Source organism: Elephas maximus, chromosome 3, assembly GCF_024166365.1.
Source record: "Elephas maximus indicus isolate mEleMax1 chromosome 3, mEleMax1 primary haplotype, whole genome shotgun sequence".
NCBI classification, from domain to species: domain Eukaryota; kingdom Metazoa; phylum Chordata; class Mammalia; order Proboscidea; family Elephantidae; genus Elephas; species Elephas maximus.
The window spans coordinates 55,970,507-55,991,997 of record NC_064821.1 but is presented as its reverse complement, the minus strand read 5'-3'; the positions used below and the strand labels follow the sequence as shown (position 1 = coordinate 55,991,997).

General features: G+C 41.5%; 1 protein-coding gene across 3 annotated transcripts in view; it reads left to right on the top strand.

Annotated features, from left to right (window-relative positions):
- Nucleotides 1-21,491, top strand: part of FBXO42 (F-box protein 42) — a 117,864-nt gene that overhangs the window by 86,506 nt on the left and 9,867 nt on the right. The window lies entirely within an intron of this gene.

Below are 21,491 nucleotides of genomic sequence, written 5' to 3'. Positions count from 1 at the left end.
GGGGCTTTAACAAAGAAAATTTTCGCACATCCTAATAGGCTAGAAGTCCAAATTCAGGGCTTCAGGGGAAGGCTTTCTCTCTCTGTTGACTCTGGAAGAAGGTCCTTCTCATCAATCTTCCCCTGGACTAGGAACTTCTCCACGCAGGAGCCCTGGGTCCAAAGGATACGCTCTGCTCCCGGTGCTTCTTTCTTGGTAGTATGAGGTCTCCCCCAACCACCCCACCCCCCCCAACCCCCCCACCATTTGCCTTTCCTTTTGTGTCTTATAAGATAAAAGGTAGTACAGGCCACACCCCAGGGAATCTCCCTTTACTTGGAATCAGGAATGTGACCTTAGTAAGGGTGTTACAATCCCACCCTAATCTTCTTTAACATAAATTACAACCACAGAATGGAGGACAACCACACAATATTGGGAATCATAACCTAACCAAGTTGACACATATTTTGGGGGGATATAATTCAGTCCGTGACATAGTGGGTAATGCCATGTGATAACTGTGTAAATATGGTTTGCAGTTCACTTCACTTTACCATCTTTGATATTAGCTATAGGAGGTACTTGGCTAAAGGAAGGAGATGGCATTTTAGTAGAGATGGAGGTAAGAGAGCTGGGTATGTTCATGGACTTAAAAGTAGTTCCTATACCAGGATGCCAAGGGTGGAGTAGTTAGAAAGGGTGTGTGGAGGGCACTGCTGTTGCTACAAACTGGCACTGTAAAAGGGGCAAGGTAGGCAAACCCCACCTTTAACATTAACTTTATTGCAAGGATCAGCATGAATCCAGTTTCCATCTGGAAGTGGACACAGGCTTCACCTCCATTTCCTCATCGCCAGCCACTTCTGTGGCAAAAACTCTCTCATAACTTCGTCCCCAGCTATCCTGAGCCAGATCAAAATATCCCTGACCACCTAAGGCCAGGTCATGGGGGAACAGCCATAGGCTCAGGAGCCTGTACAACTCCCTGCACTTCAGACCAGCTAGCATATCTCTTTCTTTCTCTCTCTGGCCCCCTGGGACTAGGTCACACACTAGAAGGACTCTGTCCTTCTTCATCAACTGCCCACAGTCTTTGTCATCCAACCACCCGAAGCTAGGTCTACACAAATCAACTCTGTACTGCCAGCCCCTGCTCGCTCATTGCTCCTGTAAGTTCATTAATTCTCTAGAATAATTCACAAAATTCACAGAGACTGTTACCTGTACTTACAGTTACCCATTTATTATAACCAGAAAGGATACAAGGATAGAGACACATCAGGCGAGGTCTGGGAGAGTTCCTAGCACAGGGCCTCCATTGTCTCCAGGGATGTGCTGCTCCCTCTCCTGTGGAGAGGAGTCCCCAAAGAGCATTCCAAAGTCCCAGGTCCCCTAGTCATTGGCGCCTCAATGAATGTGAATGACTGCATTAGGCCCCCCTCCCGTCCCACGGTTAATCCTCCAGGTGTGGGACCTGTGTAGCCCCTTACTTGCCCAGCTATCTTGGAAAACAAAGATATCTTGATTGCTTGGGTTATTTTCAGAAACCAGAGTCAAAGGGCCAAACCAAATTCTTTGTCCCAAAGGGGGGTATGGGAAACGTAGGTAGCTATGGCCAACAAGGCCCTACACCATCTGCCCTCCACCCCCACCCCCAATCTCTCTGACTTCATTGCTTGTTGCATTCCTGTCCCTCACTCAATCTCACTCTCACCTCCGCGCCTCTGCACTTGCTATCTCTTTTGCTCACAACATTCATTTCCTGTGTATCTTTACGACCCTCTGCTTCACAGATCTTTATTCAGATGGCACCCTCTGTATGGGTCAATCCCTAACTATCCTGTTAAAATTGCAACCCCTCCACACCCCTTCTTTATTTTTACCCTTGGCACTTACCACCGTCTAACATACTTTCTCTCCCCAACAGACCGTAAGCTGGCTGAGGTCAGGGATTTTTGTCTGTTTTGTACACTGATAACCCCAGGATCTGCCACATAGTAGATGCTCAAAGAATGGTGCACCATGCATATTATGCCAAATAAAGCGTTTGGACTTTATCTTGAAGACTCTGGTGAATAAGTGAAGGATATGATGAAGGGAAGGAACCCTTCATCATATTCATATTCATGAATTCATCTTCTTTTGGGAATAATTTTCTGTACAGATGCCAGCCACGGTGGCACCCAATTCTTGGGCCTCATTAAATTGTTGCCCCCATTTGATGCTTTCTAACTCCATTTTCAGCAGTGGTATTGGAAGTGATGAGGTTCATAGGGGAACATCCACCCCAGATTTTGTTATAGTCTGGGGACTTAAAGGGAAGACTTTGTTTCCATTCTCCCTGTGGTGGCATAGGAGTCTACTCCAAGGGAGGCAGAAGAACTGGGGCCTGCTACATCAGGAAAGTCTGAAGAGTAGTAGCAGGAAGCGTCCGTGACTGGCCTGGGCGTCCAGGCACCCTGCCTGGGATGGGTCTCTTTTTTGCCAACCACTGGCATCCCCTGCTAGTTGTTGGCAGGTTAATGGAGCCCCTGGTGAGTAGGAAAATAGTTTCACATTTTGTTTCCCCTATGTATATTGTTCTTGGTAGAAATACAGCCAGAGTGCTCCTTGGAAGCAAGGATGGAGAGACTTTGCCTCACGTACTTTGGACATGTTATCAGGTGGGACCAGTCCCTGGAGAAGGACATCATGCCTGGTAAAGTAGAGGGTCAGAGAAAAAGAGGAAGACCCTCAACGAGATAGATTGACACAGTGGCTGCAGCAATGGGCTCAAGCATAGCAACAATTGTGAGGATGGAGCAGGACCAGGCAGTGTTTCATTCTGTTGGAAGTAACTTGACAGCAACAATATCAACAACATGTATATTATACAGGAATACAGAAGGATCAGAGAAAGCATGTCCAAGTAGTAAATTAAAAACTCAGCCTACTTAGAATGGGGGTTCTCCACATTGCTTTCATTAGCCAGGGCTTAGATTTCTCTTTACTTTTTATGGAGTTACAGTTTATTGGTATCACTAGTTGGAATCCACTTAAAGTAGGTGTATGGATGTGTTACCACTCTTGAGAGAACCCTGACTTCAGATTCCCTGTATATATGTATGTACACATGCCTGTTGTAAAATACCATTAAAATTTTAGCATTTAATATTCCTTTCCCCTGTGAGAAAGTGTTCTCTTAATACCATGCCTAAAACAGGCCAGGGAGCTAACCAAGAGGTTGGCAGTTCAGATCCACTAGGTGCTCCTTGGAAACTATATGGGGCAGTTCTACTCTGTCCTATAGGGTTGCTATGAGTCGGAATTGACTCGATGGCAGTGGGTTTGGTTTTTTGGGTTTGGCTGGTAGCATGCAGTCCAAATGCATTTATTCACAAGTTATCTGATATTGTCTTCCACATGTCTTAGTTATCTAGTGCTGCTATAACAGACATACTACAAGTGGGGTGGCTGTAACAAACAGAAACTTATTCTCTCACAGTTAGGAGGCTAGAAGGCTTAATTCAGGCTGCTGGCTCTAGGGGAAGGCTTTCTTTGTCGGCTCTGGAGGAAGCTCCTTCTCGTCTTTGAGCTTCTGCTCCTGGGGCAATCATCATGTGGCTTGGCATCTCTTTTCCCCCATCTCTGCTCACTCACTTGCTTATTTAATCGCTTTTATATCTCAAAAGAGATTGACTCAAGACACACCCTAATGCCGTCTCAGTAACATAACAAAGAAAACCCATTACTAAATGGGATTATAACCACAGATATAGGGATTAGGATTTACAACACATACTTTTGGGAGGATACAATTCAATCCATAAAACCATGCATTAGTTTTTTGTTGTTTTTGTTTCTCTCTCTCTCTTTTTTAATTGTGGTGAAAACATATATACCAAAATATCCAACAATAAAACAACTTTCACATTCACAACTCAGTGACACTGATTAAATATTTCATGTTGTGCCACCATATCACTGTCCTCATCCAAAACATTCCACCACCATTAACATAAGCTCGGTGTCCCCCAAAACAAAAACTACCCCTCGGTTTCTGTGTATTTGCTTATTTCATGTAAGTAAGATCATACAGTATTTGTCCTTTTGTGATTGGCTTATCCTACACATTAGTTTCTATACTCACATTTGGTATGAAAGGAAAAAGTAATTTTCATGTTCCCCACTTGTACATTTTTAAGAATAATGAAGAGCAGGAACGGATGAACTCGATAATACCCTTCTGCCAATTCGGCAAGAGCCTCCTCAGTGACCCCTCGGAGAATGCGTACATGCAGCTGTCCCCCATTGGTGACAGCACCTGGGGTCTGCAAAATGCAGGTTCAGCCCAACCGAGACAGTGAGTGGCTTGAGGCTAGTAAAGAAGGTGGGCTTTTGGAGGGTTGATATGAGAAGAAAAAAAAAAGCCTACCACTTCCAATTTAAAAACCAAAAAACCAAACCTGTTGCTGTCAAGTCAATTCCAACTTAATAGCGACCCTATAGAACAAAGTAGAGCAGCCCCATGGGGTTCCCAAGGAGTGACTGGTGAATTAGAATTGCTGACCTTTTGGTTCACAGCCAAGCTCTTAACCACTGCACCACCAGGGCTCCTTCCAGTTTAGGACAGTTTAATTTCACAATGAGATATGTGCACAAGTGTGCTTTGGTAATCTGTTTCTCTGCAAATTAGATTGCAAGTCAGTATTGGTAATGAAATCTTGCCAGAGGAAGCACGAGTTCCCAAAGCCTGAAAAGTGACTGCATTATTGAGTGTTTACTCTATGCCCAGTATTGTTCTAGGCACTGCACACACTAGGCACTGCACATATAGGTGTGAACAAGAAATAAGATACTGGGGGAAGAAAGACAATAAGCAAATCAGTACAAAGAAGATACAAAGAGCTAAGAAGAAAATAACTGGGCGATGGAAGAGTAGTAGATGGAGTGTTATAAAATAAGACACCACTTGTATGTGCTTATCTCTAGTAAGAAGGCATAGAATGTTACTTAAATGAATACTTTTAAGTTCTGTGTTATATTAGCTCCTTCCTGGCCAGGGACCCATTCCTAGTTAGCCTTCTTTATGGGTCCTGGTTAGTCTTCTCTATGGGTTAGTGATTTTTCCGTGTTTCCTCTAGCCTTTTGCAATCCTGGAACAACCTGGATCTTTGGTGGTCCTGGGAGATGTGAATGAGAGCAGGGCCAGTGGGTTCCCCTAGGAAAGGAAGGAAATTCCTTCCTGTTTATTTAAATTCAGATCTTGGGATTTTTCCAGAATACATACTTTTCTAAGGTGGGTACACATTCTCTCATGCTAGAGAGAAGAGTGGGAAAATTTGCATGGCACAACTCTGGATAAACTTTGGCCCTCCAGGGAAGAGAATAAATAAGATTTTACCATATTTCAGTCTGGCTCTCTCCCAGCTGACTAGGGTTTTCCTGTTTTGACACCAGGCCAGAAATTTTATGACTAGCAATATTGTTTTCACTTCTAAAGGGAGCCACATGAAAGAGTACCCCCTGATTAGAGCTACAATTAACAAATTATCAGATTAAGCTGAGATTCTGGACCTCCACTCCTCCCCCAGAAACTGAATCAAAAGACTACTTGAAACGGTAACAAGGAACTATTACAGGTTTTGGGGTTGTTAATTTCTCGCTGATAAGTGTGCCCTGTTCAAGTGGTCTTTCATGCAGGTTTATTTAGAAGTGAAAGCAATGCCAATAAAGAATTTCTGTTCTGGGAGGAACGCAGAGCCTTCATGCCTATGGCACACGAAGTTATACAGAATCTAAAAATTTCTCATGCCCCTTAGAAAAGTTCCTGTTTGGATGTTTTGTAAATGACCCAGGGAGGAATGTTTTTAAAGATGTGGGTATAGTTGTAATAATAAAAATAGATCCCCTAAAGCCCAAGATCCAGACAAGCTTCATCTAATATCAGAGAGTTGTTTAGATATCACTCAGTAATTTTCTGACCTTGGAAAAGCAAAAAAAAAAAAAATTGAGTTGGGGAAGGGGAACACCTCAAGAAGTATTTAGCCTTAACCCGCTAAAGGGTCTGCCTCTGTGTTGTGATTAGCTGGAGCTGGTTCTGATCCCACTGGAGGGATCTATAACTATTTGGATTCTGTAGTTGGGTTTAGTTTAGCAAAGCTTTCCTTAAGAAATAGCTTCTGTCCTCTAAAATAGTATAATCTTACTGGGAGAGACCCTAAGTGGATAATTTTAGTACAGTGTAGTGAGTGTTCAGACTGAGGTAGATATAGGCTATCCTCCCCACCTCCACCCCCCGCCCCGCCCCGCCAGGAGGGCCCTTAGCCAGCCTGGGAAGGGGGATGCCTGCAGTGTTCCCAAAGAAGTCCATGCCTATGCAGAATATTTTAGTTATTTTCATTCCAGTACCAAGTCATTGGTGGCTAACTTAAATCATCCCTATTTCAGACTGAGTTAAAGAACTAGACCCAAGGCTTTGGAAAGCAGGAGTTAGGGGGTTCTATAATAACTTTGGAAACCCTGGTGGTGTAGTGGTTAAAAGCTAAGGCTGCTAACCAAAAGGTCAGCAGTTCGAATCTACCAGGCGCTCCTTGGAAACCATATGGGGCAGTTCTACCCTGTCTTTTAGGGTCGTCATGAGCCGTGATCAACTAGACGGCAATGGGTATGGGTATAGTAACTTTGGAGCCCTGGTGGTGTAGTGGTTAAGTGCTGTGGCTGCCAACCAAAAGGCTTGCAGTTCAAATCCACCAGCTGCTCCTTGAAAACCTTATGGGGCAGTTCTACTCTGTCCTTATAGGGTCGCTATGAGTCGTAATCGACCTGGCGGCACTAGGTTTGTTTTTTTTTTTTTCAATGGTAACTTTAAGGAGCCCTGGTGGCACAAACAGTTAAGAGCTCAGCTGCTAATCAGGTCAGTGGTTCAAACCCATCAGCCTGTCCACAGGAGAAAGCTGTGGCAGTCTGCTCTTGTAAAGATTACAGCCTTGGAAACCCTATGGGGCAGTTCTACTCTGTCCTATAGTGTTGCTGTGAGTCAGGGTTGACTCCACAGCAAAGAGTTTGGTTTGGTACTGGCTTTGCTAAAGAGTAACATTGTATTTGACCCCTCCTTTACTTTCTTTAAGCATTTTATTATTGGCCACATTGATGGTAAGTTGGAAATATTTTTATTATCAGAAGAGAAACTGATAAATGTTCCAGGTAGAAACTCCGTGGCCCTTGAGCTCTTATTTTGAAGACCATTCTGAGTAGTTATTTGTCTTCACGGTGTTCACAGTCCAAGACAGACAATAAACGCTTTATACTCATGGATTTTGAAGTGTTTTACTCAATTTTTCTTTTGTTCCCCCTCTCCACAAACCACAAAACCTTGAAATATGCTTTTCTTGTTCCCATTGTGAAGTATTGCCTATAAAATCTTGTAACTCCACTAGTTTTTCTTGAAGGGGTCCATTACCTCCTAAGTTGTAAGTGCCAGCCTGTCCTCTTATGCACTCTAGGTTTTCTGATTCTGATGCTAACATGGTGTTCTGGGAAATTCTTCTCTAAATTATTCCTCCTCCTGACCTCTGAACTCTTGCTATCAAGGTCAGTCACTTCACACACTACCACAGTGTCAGCTGCACTGAGCCAAGACTTGGTCAGAGCTTCCCAAGACCCAGTTTTGGTTCTCTCAGCAAAATTCATTCCTCTCACCCCCTCTTACACACACTGACTCAAGTTTCCTCAAAAAAAAAAAAAATACCCACACAAAAGAAACTGTGAGGTAAGGTTGTTGGTTAATCTGGTCTTCTTTTGCCCTCAAGGCCAGTTTTGTCTGGGAAGGACTTAGTGTACTGCCTCTGGAGCTGCCGGGGAATGCCTTTTATTGGCCTGACCCTGAGAAAGTGAGCAGATGTGAAGAGTTGTTAATATGAGATGGGGAGTGTGACCAGCAACCTCAGTACCATTATTCATTCTTTACTGTCCCGTTTGGCATCATTATGGTAAAATAAAATAATTTGAAAGTATCTAGGGAAAATTTTTTGACACCCCAGTTAAAAAGCAATTTAGACCATGCTCCCTTTAAAATGCAAATCACACACGAAAACATTCTGGAATTAGATGAGCTAAGTGGAGATTTTGCCCAGTGCATTTCTTCTGGATTCATTATCATGCTAGTGAGATACCAAGGTTAAATTTTTCATGCTCTTTTTCATGGTTTTCTTGTTTTCAGATTTTGTCTCTTAATAATCTTTAATTCCTAATCTAGACTTTTCTGCTTTCAGAGTCATGGATAACTTTGAACAAGTCACTTATGTCTCTCTAAATAAGTCTTAAAGTAATTTGCCTAAAAACCAGTAGTTGGAAGAAAAAAAAAATGTTTTCCCTTCTATTTACCTTGCAGAGTATAGGTCCAGTGACCTATAGGAGAGAATGGCCAGGGAAATGGCTGGATATGGAACATTTTAAAGTAGTCAAAGCATTTTCCAAGGTAAACTAACTCTACTGTTGAAGAGTTCCATATACTCATGTAGCATGTATGCACAGAAAAAAGTCTAGACAGATTCAGGGTTAAGAAAAATCACCTAAAACTTGGAGATTAGGCAGAAGGGTGACAAAATGCCCTCTCAGCGATATATGGGAGCGTGGTCTAACAGGCCCACTTAAGGGTTATTCCCTAGGACATGGTCATCAAAGTTGAGGTCCCAGACCATCAGCATCACCTGGGAACTTGTTAAAGATGCAGCCTCTCGGGCCCCACCCCACTACTACTGAATCAGAAACTCTGAGGCGAGGCCCAGCAATCTGTTTTAACAAGTCCTCCAGCTGCATAGTGACTGCTCTAGGGGCATGTACCTTTTTTTTAACTCACTGTTTACTACTGATTAGAGCTTAGGCTTTATGGAGCTGCATGTTAACTTGTAGATTTTTGTCTGTAAAAAGAGCATGTGATTTCTCTCAAGTAGAAGAGATTAACCCCAAAGGTTACTGTTCTGTTATTCCATAGATTAACCAGTTTTGTCTTTAATTTAGCAAACCTATTTTAGTGTGCCTCTACTTCTCAAATTCTCCTTTGAACCAGCTTTATTTCATGCTTACTCCCTCATTAATGAATTAAATACATCCCTATTTTATTGTGCTTTGGGTGAAAGTTTACAGCTCCGGTTAGTTTCTCATAAAAAAATTAATACATTGTTGTGTGACCCTAGTTGCTATCCCTATAATGTGACAGCATACTCCTCCTTTCCACCCCAGATTTCTTGTGCCCATTTAACCAGCTCCTGTCCCTTTCTGCCTTCTCATCCCAACTCTAGACAGGAGCTGCCAATTTAGTCTCATGTATCTACTTGAACTAAGAGGCATATTCTTCATGAGTATCATTTTATGTCTTATAATCCAGTCTAATCTTTATCTGAAGAGTTGGCTTCGGGAATGGTTTTAGTTCTGGGCTAACAGAGAGACCCGGGACCATGTCTTTTGAGGTTCCTCCAGCCTCAGGCTATGAAATCTGGTCTTTCTATGTTAATTTGAGCTCTGCATCTCACTTTTCTCCTGCTCCATCAAGGACTCTCTGTTGTGTTCCTTGTCAGGACAGTCAGTGGTGTTAGCTGGGCACCATCTAGTTCTTCTGGTCTCAGGCTGATGGAGTCTCTGGTTTATGTGGCCCTTTTTGTAAAACCCTTGGGCTAATATTTTCCTGTGTCTTTGGTGTTCTTCATTCTCCTTTGCTCCAGCTGAGTTGGGACCAATTGATGCATCTTAGATAGCTGCTTGCTAGCTTTTACGACCCCAGACACCACTCACCAGAGTGGGATGCAGACATTTTCTTAATAAACTTTGCTGTGCCAATTGACCTAGATGTCCCAAGACCCCTGCCCCTGCTACTCTGACCCTCAAAGTGTTTGGTTGTGTTCAGGAAACTTCTTAGCTTTTGGTTTAGTCCAGTTGTGCTGACATCCCCTGTATTGTGTGTGTTGTCCTTCCCTTCATCTAAGATAATTCTAGTCTATTATCTAGACCCTCGTAACCATCAAAGAATGTTTTCTTCTGTGTTTAAACCTTTTCTTGAGTTCTTATAATAGTGGTCTCATACAATATTTGCCCTTTTGTGACTGGCTAATTTCACTCAGTGTAATACCTTCCAGATTCAACCATGTTATAAGATGTTTAGCGGATTCATCGTTCTTCGTTGTTTCGTAGTATTACATTGTGTGAATATACCATAATTTGTTTATTCATTTGTCCATTGATGGGCACCTAGGTTGTTTCCATCTTCTTGTTATCGTGGACAGTGCTACAGTGAACATGGGTGTGCATATGTCTATTCGTGTGACAGCTCTTATTTCTCTAGGATATATTCCAAGGAGTGGGATTGCTAGATGGTATGGTACTTTATTTCTAGCTTTTTAAGGAAGCGCCAAATGGATTTCTAAAGGGGTTGTACCATTTTACATTCCCACCAGCAGTGTATAAGTGTTGCAGTCTCTCCACAACGTACCCTGCATTTATTATTTTGTGTTTTTTTTATATTAACTCTAGCCTTGTTCGGGTGAGATGTTATCTTATTGTAGTTTTGATTTGCGTTTCGATAATGGCTAATGATAGCATTTCCTCATGTATCTGTTAGCCACCTGAATGTCTTCTTTGGTGAAGTGTCTGTTCATATCCTTTGTCCATTTTTTAATTGGGTTATTTGTCTTTTTGTTGTTGAAGTTTTGTAGTATCTTGTAGATTTTGGAGATTAGATCCAGATCAAATATGTCATAGACAAAAATCCTTTCCCAGTCTGTAGGTTGCCTTTTTACTCTTTTGGTGAAGTCTTTTGATGAGTGTAAGCATTTGATTTTTAGGAGCTCCCAGTTACCTGTTTCTCTTCTGGTGTTTGTACATTGTTAGTTATGTTTTGTGTTCTGTTTATGCCATGTATTAGGGCTCCTAGCATTGTCCCTATTTTTTCTTGCATGATTTTTATCATTTTAGATTTTATGTTCAGGTCTTTGATGAATTAAATATATCCTAATTCATGTTCATGCTCTGTGTGTATAAAAGACATGTTTTTACTTTTTTATGAAAACTATATTTCGACAATAGCAAACTGAAAATAGCCATTTTCCAGAGAAGGGCTCTTACTTTTTCTTTGAAAAGGTCTACATTGTTTGATTATTTTATTTAAAAGAACTTTAAAACACTTTAGTTGTGTCTAGTGTGCTGCCTGGAAAATGTGACACTTGGGTAACAATTCTATTTGTGGGGACTATAAGTGAAAGTGAGAGAGTGGTGGGATTATAAACCTGCCTCTTATCTTGTGGCATTTGCCTGTTGTCACCTTGGCCTCCTGTACTCGGAGCCAGCTGTGAAGTACTTAGCACATCAGGGAATGGATGGGACCAAAGGCACTGTGAGACCCAGATTGCTCCTCCTGGATGCCTTGAAACATCTTTTTTTTTACACTTGAGTGAACAAAAGTGAAATCCATGTTCTTATCTAAACCTGAAGCTCCAGAGACAGGAGATTAACTCTTTTCTTGCAGTAACACTTTAGATTGGACTTCTCAGTGGTCTAGAACAGGGAATTTGTATTTTTTTACCCTAGTTTTCAGGAGGAACATAGAACAGTGTCTGGCCCATGGTAAGCATTATGTGTTAGCTACTACTATTTTTATTATTTGTCTGTAAAGTAGGATTCATAATAATACCTATATTGTAAGATTATAATGATTAAATGAGGTAATACTTATAAAATGCCTAGCATTCAGTGGTTAGCACTTAATAGGCACTCAAATGGTAACTATTATTTTATAACACTTTAATAATTAACTAATAATATTAATAAGTAATGATCATATATGGAGATGTAAAAATACTTTTTTTTTTTCAGTCGTGCATAAAGTGCAGGCGTCCCCAATCAAAACAGGTGCTTGTTCATCTGTTATCAAACAGTTGAGTTGCTCCTCTAGTCCTGAGTTCTGTGGAAGAGAGACTACAATTGTGGGAAAGTGGGAAAGAAACCAAACCAGAATCTGGTATTGCTTCACTGTTTTATCAGTTTCTTTGCAAAAGTAAACAGCAGTGCCTTGTAACTCTTCTGCTGTCTTTGGCATGTGAAGTTTTCATCTAATTTCATAGAAACCTTGGGAAACATCTGAACCAATTAGCAATTTTAGGGAATGTTAGTTCTGTTGCATAGGGCACTTATCTGATTACCCAGTTTCCCACAGCTGCCTTTTTGGCTTATACCTTGTTTTTAAATTTATTGCATTGATCATATCTGCTGTGCCATTAGGAAGCCATTGGTATGTTTGGGGAAGGAAGCCTATGAGAATAATCATTGGCTCTGGGGGAACAGAGTCGTGTAACATGCCCACTCAGGCTCAAGATCAGCCCCTTTGCTGCCTGTGGTGCTTGATGAGAACCTGATAGAGGTGACATCCTTTCTTCTCCCTCCACCCTGTGCTGTAGTGATACTTAGACTGCATTCAGAGGCCCAGTGGCCTCATTATTTTGAAGCAGACCAAGAAACGTCCTGGTAAGTATTGGACACTTCTTAATAAGTAATAAATATTGGATAATTTGTTGCAGTAGACACACAGAACTTACAGACCATACTCACAATTATGGGGTTTATTAGGGAAGTAACAGGTTATAGTTCAGGATCAGGAAATACTCAGGATATAGTTCTTCAAGACAGTCTCTTCTCAGCCATGTTAGCAGGCAGGTCTCTCTCTCTGGCCCTCAGCACCTCAGCCTCAGAGCAAGTGTTACAAAGCTGTTTAGCTTCCCCCAGTAAGTGCTTGTGGGCATGCTGCTCCACCAGGAAGCCTCAGCCTCAAGGCACTCAGCTCTCTCCGAACTGTCTCCTGCCGATCTTCTGGTTCTGCTGCCACTGCTTCTCACTCTGGCTATTGCTGCGCTGCTGTTTCTCACTCTCTTCTGTGTTATAGCTCCCTCTCTCAGGTCTGGGAGGTTCTTAGCACAGGGATCCTGGGTCCAAAGGTCATGCTCCAGTCCTGGCTCTTCTGTCTTGGTGGTGGTGAGATCCTCCCTTCCCACCTCTCATTTTAAGACTAGCAAGATGGCAGAACTGACAATCCCATCATTAGAGTTCTATACACCTTATTTGCATGGTCCCACCCCTGCAAGGTGGGGACCACAAGGGTGCCATGTACCTTATTTACATTGCTTGCAAGCTATCCAATCCCCTTGGTGGGCCGCAAGCACCTCATTTGCATACCCCACCCAGTCATTTGGTGGAAATTACGAAGACTATGGCTAGAAGGGCAATATTGAATAATTCACTGTACCAAATGTTTGCATTCCAGGACTCCACTTGGCTAAAGGGAATGTTTAATTTTATAGGTATGGAAATAATCAAAGTTTATTGACCCCTGCAGTCTCTAAACCCAGTGCCCTCGTAACTTCATCATAAATTTAACTCGTCTCATTTGTGAATCTTGCACTAAGACAGTTGAGAGAAGGGTTAAAGATCCTCTGCTTTAAATTAATTCAGGATATGAAATAGATTTGTAGAAATGACAAAATTAAGGGGCTCTTTACAAAGCCTTCGCAATATTAAGTAGAAAAAATTTAAAAAGATCCAGTTTGCAATAAATATCCAAACATCATATAAAGTTTGATGAGCCAGTATCTTTTATATCTGATAGCTGAACCAATTGTATACAGGCTGTCTGTTGAATCCACCCCCTTCCATGCATTCTCGTATGGCACTTTTTTTCACACTTTACTTACAAATTGAAGTGGGGAAGCACAATTGATTTAACTTTTAGTGTGACCTTACTCAGCTGGCGAAATGTTTGAGTAGGATGCGGAAATTGAAGCTGCCACTGTGTGTAACATAAAACAGGCCTTGGAAATGCTGGGTGGGGAGGATCCCCTACTCCTCGGAATAAAGAGTAAAGGGAAAGATTTTGGCTTTCTGAAAGGTGGCAATAATTGAGGCATTTTTTGGGAAAGCCCTTACCTAAGATAATTCTTAAGGATCTCTTGTATGGGTTTAGTACTGTCAGCTTACCTTTCCTTAGGGAGTCCAGAGAACAGTTAAAAGGGTCCTGTGTCAGAGGCTGAGTATGACCCAGAGCCTTATGGAGAAAAAGAAGATCCTAAGAATAGCGTTTTGTTTAATTTACTTCTCTCTCCATCTAGTCTAGGCCTATGGTGTACCAAATTAATTAGATTTAGAAAAGAGCTTCTTCAGTTTTGAAACACTCAGATGTTTATAAGGTGTTTGAAATTTTTGTGGCAATGTATCTGTATGCATAAATAGCAGCATAGTATAGTGGTTAAATGAATGAGTTTTGAAGCTAGACTAAATGAACTGGAACCCTGGTACTGCCATTTATCAGTTCTATGACTTTGGACAAGTTATTTAAATGACAATTTTCTCTTCTGTAAAATGAGAATTTACTAGGAGCTAGTTTGTGAATGTGAAACACTTCAAAAGGTGCCTAGGATTTAGTAAATATTAGTTATTATTATTAGTAGCAATAGTTACAACCAAAACCATACCTGTTGCCATCAAGTTGAATCCATAGTGACCCTGTAGGACAGAGCAGAGCTGCCCCTTACGGTTTCCAAGGCTGTAATCCTTATGGAAACAGACTGCCATAACTTTCTCCCATGCAGCTGGTGGGCTCAAATTGCTGACCTTTCAGTTAGCAGCCGAGTGCTGAACTACTGTGCTTACCAGGGCTCTGGAGCAGTAGTTAAAGCATTAGTAATTATAATTTCTCCTAAGCTCAATCAAGTTACCCATCCATCCCTACCACGTTTCCCATAGCCCCCAAACCTAGGCATGCAGCTTATAAAGTTAAAATCCTTTGTCTAAGGCAGTGCTGTCCCAGAGGACTTTCTGTGATGATGGAAATGTTCTATATCTGTGCTGTCCAATTCAGTAGCCACTGACTACATGTGGCTAATGGTGACTGTGTTGGACAGCACAGGTCTGAAGTGTGGAGGTACTAGAGATTTGGAAATTATTGCTCTATATGTCAGGCTCCCTCTGTCCTGTTGCTGTCACTGACTGTCCTGCATCTGGTTTCTTTAGTATTTTTGTGAGTTTAGGATTAAAATCACATGAGATGTTCAAATTGGGGAATATTCTGAATGTGTTTCTTCATAGTCTTTCCTCTTTTTTGATTTTATGGGTCCTTATGTTTTACCAATACTTTTCTTAATTCTGTGATTAGTTTTTCCCCTTGAGAGGTTTGTATTCTTATACTACACTTGCAATCTCTTTAAACCCGGGACTGGTAAATACTGGTTTGCCTTTCCTCGTAAAGTATTGGTCAGTTTATTTCAAAAGATGGTACAGGAAACACATAGTAAAAACAAGTAGGACCAGACCAAAACTTATCTTCCTGTGTTAACCATTGCTTGTGTACGTGTGTGCGTGTGCATGTGTGTTTTAAGTTTATACAGCAAATTAGGTTTCCACCATTTAACAATTTTTATACAACTTGTTCCATGACTTGGTTACATTTTTCACAATGTGTCAACATTCTCATTATTTCCATTCTTTTTGTTCTGTTTCCATTAATCTAGCTTTCCTGCCCCTCCTTAGCTTCTAATCATTGTTTTAGGGTAAATGTTGACCATTTGGTCTCACATAGTTGATTATTTTGGAAACCCTGGTGGCGTAGTGGTTAAGTGCTACGGGTGCTAACCAAAGGGTCGGCAGTTTGAATCTGCCAGGCGCTCCTTGGAAACTCTATGGGGCAGTTCTACTCTGTCCTATAGGGTCGCTATGAGTCAGAATCAACTCGATGGCACTGAGTTACTGAGTTAGTTGATTATTTAAGGGAGCACAGCATTCAGGGGTGGTATTGTTTATTGTTTGGATGAAAGGTGACCACCAGGAGTGATTTCAGTTCAAGTTCAAAGGATATCTTAGGACGATAGTCTCAGGGGTTCCCCTGGCCTTCCTCTGTCCAGTAATTAACCATTGCGTTTTGTTTCCTTATCACATGCAATGTATTTTATTTACGATCCTGGGACTTGGAGTAACTTCCCTTTCATGCCGCCTACTGTTGTAATTTTATTGCTATCGTTGTTTCCTCTTATACTTTCTCTAACTAAATAGTCACTCTGCCAGGAACACTTTAACCATATACTAGTGTTAAATATGTCCACCGGTTCAATTCTGTCCTCATAAACTTCATTCCACGTAGATAGCAGTACTGTCAGATATCAGTGGCTAATTGATCTGGTATTAGCTTCCATGTAAGTTTGCCTTACCAATAATAATAACACCAGGCACTGTTCTAAATGTATTGCCTGATTTAACTCATCTAATCTTCACCATTGCCCTATGGGGCAGATGCTATTGTTGTCCCAGTTTATAGTAAGGAAACAGAAGCAGAGAGAGGTTTGACAACTGGTCTTGAGTTTCACGGTTAGTTAAGTGGCAAGGCTGGGACCTGACCCCAGTGACTGGCTCTACAGCCTACACCCTTAACCATAGTTCCTCATGGTAAAACCCTTGGTGCTAATTCTGACTTGGAATTCAGAATTTTTCAGGTTTTAGAATGTGAATACGATGCATATTCTTTTATAATACCTCTGGTAGTCTGGGACAGCACCCTGTAATCGAACTTATTAATATTGTACAGCAAAACATACAGATATTCACAGTATTAGATTAAATGAATAATCAATGAGTGGATTAAATAAAGACTGTACATAGACTCACATCATTTCAAGTTAGGTTTTGTCACTAAATGTGTTTTGAAAAAACTAGGTTTTTAGAGCTCTGAAGATTTTGGAATTTCAAGTAAGGAATTGAGTATCTGTCCTACATACAGCCTCTCACACAGACCTTCATCAGGTGGAGGAATTTCAGGGGGAGGAGCAGGAAGAGGGAGTTGTGTTCAATTCATATTTCTCATTTTTGAAAACTGGAATAGCTTTGTTTTTCCCCAGTCACAATGAGCAAGTATCACTTTTTGCAAAGTTCAGCCAATACAGAAAAATTTTTTATGAAGAAGGAAACCAGAATCCCTTCTAATGTTAACCATTCAGCGAGATCAGCTGTTATTGACCTTCCAGACTTTCTTCTTTGTGTAGGAACATGTGCAGAAAAAATAGATTACTTTTAAGTGGGCTTAATTTGCCCAAATTCATGTTCCTTCTCTGCCACCAGTTGGATGTGTGACCTTGGGGAAATTAATCACCTTGTGCCTCAGTTTCCTCGTCCATGAAATGGGGATTATAATAATGCCTGCCTTGTCGGAGTTAAGGCTTAAGTGAATTACTATGTGTAAACAGTGCCTTACCATACTGCCCATCAACTAGCAAGCTGTTATTCACTTAATAACGGACACTGTTTCAAGACAATAAATACAGCACCGCATCATTTGTGATGATCACGTAATATCATTTTGTGTGGATATTCCTTGATTTATTTAAACACTGCAAATGAGCATCCTTGTATCTGTTTCTTTTTGTATTTGCTCAGTTATCTTATTAGAATTAATCACTAGAAATGGAATTGCTGACTCAGAGCACGTGTACTTGAAAATTTTTTATAGAGCTCATCAGTTTGCATTTAAAATTTTATTTTTTTTTATTTCCATATATGGCCCTTTTGGAGACACTTGCTATGCTGCTTCACTTTGTACACTTGTTTTTAAAAGCCGGGATCTCCAGGATTTCAAATCCAGATTTTAATCTGGAAGATTTAAATTACTACTTGACTGAAGTCTCTGCGTGTGTGTGTACGCGCGTGCGTGCCCATGCATGCCCTGATGGCACAGTGGTTAAGAGCATCGGCTGATAACCAAAAAGTCACCAGTTTGAACCCACTAGCTGTTCCTTGGAAACCCTGTGGGGCAGTTCTGTGCTGTCCCATATGGTCACTATGCGTCAGAATTGACTCAATGGCAGTGTTGTTGTTAGGTGCCGTCAAGTCGATTCCAACTCATAACGACCCTGTGTACAACAGAACGAAGCACTGCCTGGTCCTGTGCCATCCTCAAACAAGCCTTGTTATGCTTGAGCCCATAGTTGCAGCCACTGTGTCAGTCCATCTCTTTGAAGGTCGTCTTCTTTCCTGCTGACTCCCTACCAAGCATGATGTCCTCCTCCAGGGATGGGTCCCTCCTGATAACATGTCCAAAATACGTGAGACGCAGTCTTGCCACCCTTGCCTCTAAGGAGCATTCTGGTTGTTCTTCTTCCGAGACAGATTTGTTTGTTCTTTTGGCAGTCTGTGGTATGTTCAATATTCCTTGCCAACACTGCAATTCAAAGGCATCAATTCTTCTTCAGTCTTCCTTATTCATTGTTCAGCTTTCATAAGCATATGAGTTGATCAAAAACACCATGGCTTGGGTCAGGCGCACCTTAGCCCTTAAGGTGATATCTTTGCCTTAAAGAGGTCTTTTGCAGCAGATTTGCCCAATGCAATGCGTCCTTTGATTTCTTGACTGATGCTTCCATGGCTGTTGATTGTGGATCCAAGTAAAATAAAATCCTTGACAACTTCAGTCTTTTCTCCATTTATCATGTTGTTGCTTATTGGTCCAGCTCTGAGGTATAATCCATACTGAAGGCTGTGGTCTTTGATCTTCATCAGTAAGTGCTTCAAGTCCTCTTCACTTTCAGCAAGCAGGGATGTGTCATTTGCATAATCAGGTTATTAATAAGTCTCACTCCAATCCTGATGCCCCATTCTTCTTCAGATAGTCTAGGTTCTCTAATTATTTGCTCAGCATACAGATTGAATAGGTACAGTGAAAGGATTCACCCTGACGCACACCTTTCTTGACTTTAAACCATGCAGTATCCCCTTGCTCTGTTCGAACGATCTGTGTACAGGTTCCTTATGAGCACAGTTAAGTGTTCTGAAGTTCCCATTCTTTAAAATGTTATTCATAATTTGTTATGATCCATACAGTCAAATGCCTTTGCATAGTCAATAAAACACAGATAAACATCTTTCTGTGTTCTCTGCTTTCAGCCAGGATCCATCTCACATCAGCAGTGATATCCCTGGTTCCATGTCCTCTTCTGAATCCATCTTGAATTTCTGGCAGTTCTTTGTCAGTGTACTGCTGCAGCCACTTTTGAATGATCTTCAGCAAAATTTTACTTGTGTGTGATATTAATGATATCATTTGATAATTTCCACATTCAGCTGGATCTCCTTTTTTGGGACTAGGCATAAATGTGAATCTCTTCCAGTCACTTGGCCAGGTGCTGTCTTCCAAATTTCTTGGCGTAGATGAGCGAGCACTTCTAGTGTTGCATCTCTTTGTTGAAACATCTCAATTGATATTCCATCATTTCCTGGTGCCTTGTTTTTTGCCAATGTCTTCAGTGCAACTTGCACTTCTTTCAGTACCTTCAGTTCCTGATCATATGCTACCTCCTGAAATGGTTGAACGTCGATCATTTCTTTTCGGTATAGTGACTCTGTGTGTTCCTTCCGTCTCTTTTCATGTTTCCTGCGTTATTTAATATTTTCCCCGTAAAATCTTTCAGTATTGCAACTCAAGGAATTCCAGTTGTATTTTGAGTGCCTTCCAACCTAAAGGGCTCATCTTCCGGCACTATACCAGACAGTGTTCAGCTGCTATTCATAAGGTTTTAACTGGCTAATTCTTTGCAGAAGTAAATCACTGGGTCCTTCTTCCTAGTCTGTCTTAGTCTGGAAGCTCAGCTGAAACCTGTCCGCCATGGGTGACCCTGCTGGTGTTTGATGTTCCAGCATCACAGCAACACACAAGCCCCCACAGTACGACAAACTGACAGACACGTGGGGGCGACGGCAATGGGTGGGTTTATATATGCGCGCGCGCGCATGTGCGTGTGTGTGTATGAAGTCTGTTATATATTTTTTTTTGCTTTTGCTTTTTCTAAACGTTTCACAGTACTTATGAGTTCCAAGCTAGGAGCAAGAACATGAGGGTCTGTTTGGCATTTCACAAATTAAATCATTTTTGGAAATAGTAGCATTTTAACTAGACCATTATATTAAGTTTTCTAGTTGAGCTAGGAGGCTTTTGCCAGAGAAGGGTTTAAACAGAAAATCACAAGACTACGTATGGACAACAGATCATGAGTAGACCCTTAGCCATGATTCCTGAGGGATACGATACAAGGGTAGAGAGAACTAACTCACGGACGACCTCCTCCAGTGTCTCCACGCTGCTGATTAACACAAGAACAGTTCCTAGAGAAGACTCATTTCTGTGGTCAGATCCTCTGTGAAGTAGTGTCTGTTCTACTAGGAAAGTGTTCAGAATAGTTAATGCCACTTGTTCTTAGATGCACACTCCTTATTCTGAGGACTGGTACCTTCTAAGTAAATCACATTAAGTTACCCTGGAGTTGGATCACAATTAAGACAGTCCTCTGTTCCACCTCTCTAACCTCATGATTATGTAAGTGATATCATTAAAGCCACCTGAGCAAAGCTTTTAACACCATGTTCCCATAACCCCTTACGTCAGATAAGGGAATGCCAAGCTGTCCACTTACATTGGAGTACCTCAACCACTATCAGATTAATAGAGTCTTGGGATTCCTTGTGCTTAAGATTTCCTTTGAAAAATAGATTCTGCAATTTTAACAAAAATTTTGATATTCCAATATTTGCTGACACCTGGATATTTTGGGAACCCTAGTAGCATAGTGGTTAAGAGCTACAGCTGCTAACCAAGAGTTCAGCAGTTCAAATCTACCAGGCACTCCTTGGAAACCATATGGGGCAATTCTATTCTGTCCTATAGGGTGGCTGTGAGTCGGAATCAACGCAACGGCAGTGGGTTTGGGGATACTGAAACAAATTGCTGTGGTCTTAAGCAAACTAAAGGTGACATGTAAAGTAAGGGCTTGGGGGGAAATGTCACTTGTTATTTCAAAGACAAAAGCTCTGAAGCATTCTGTTCTGTGGGACATTTGTTATCCCTGTAGTTTTCCAGCATAAGCCAAGTTTCTGTTTTGTTTTTTTCAAGATTTGGTCAGCATAGCTCAGAGATCCAGCCCAAAGAGTCTAAGTAACCACTCTTGGTATAAGGCCTGCAGTTTTGTTAGAATCCCTTCATATCGAGCCTTAAAAGTCTGCTCCATTTGTGCTGGTCTGAGGCTGTCTGACCATGTGAGGCCCATAGCTGGGGTCCTAACACTAACTGATAGGACAAAGGAGAACTGAACTTGGCCTCCTTTTGTATCTGTGGTAGCAGCAGTTATTTTTAAATCCCATCTAGGTATCTAGCCTCTACACATACTCCTCCCTGGATCTCCTTACAGGCTTTCCTTTGTGACCTCTATTAAGCTTATTAAAGGAATGGACAGTTGAGTCATTTCTTGAGCCAGGCACTGTGTTAGGTGCTTTGAGTCATTATTTAATATTCATCCCCAATTTCAGGGGAGCAAACTAAGCCTGAGGGAGGCTCGGTAACTTTCCTGTAACTCAGACTTCGCAGAGTTATTTATAAACTGTGCATAAATTGGTAATAGTTTTCTCTGAGACCTGCAATCCCTGTTTTGTCTTCCCTTTTCCCTGTGCTTTCTAGTATTGGTTCC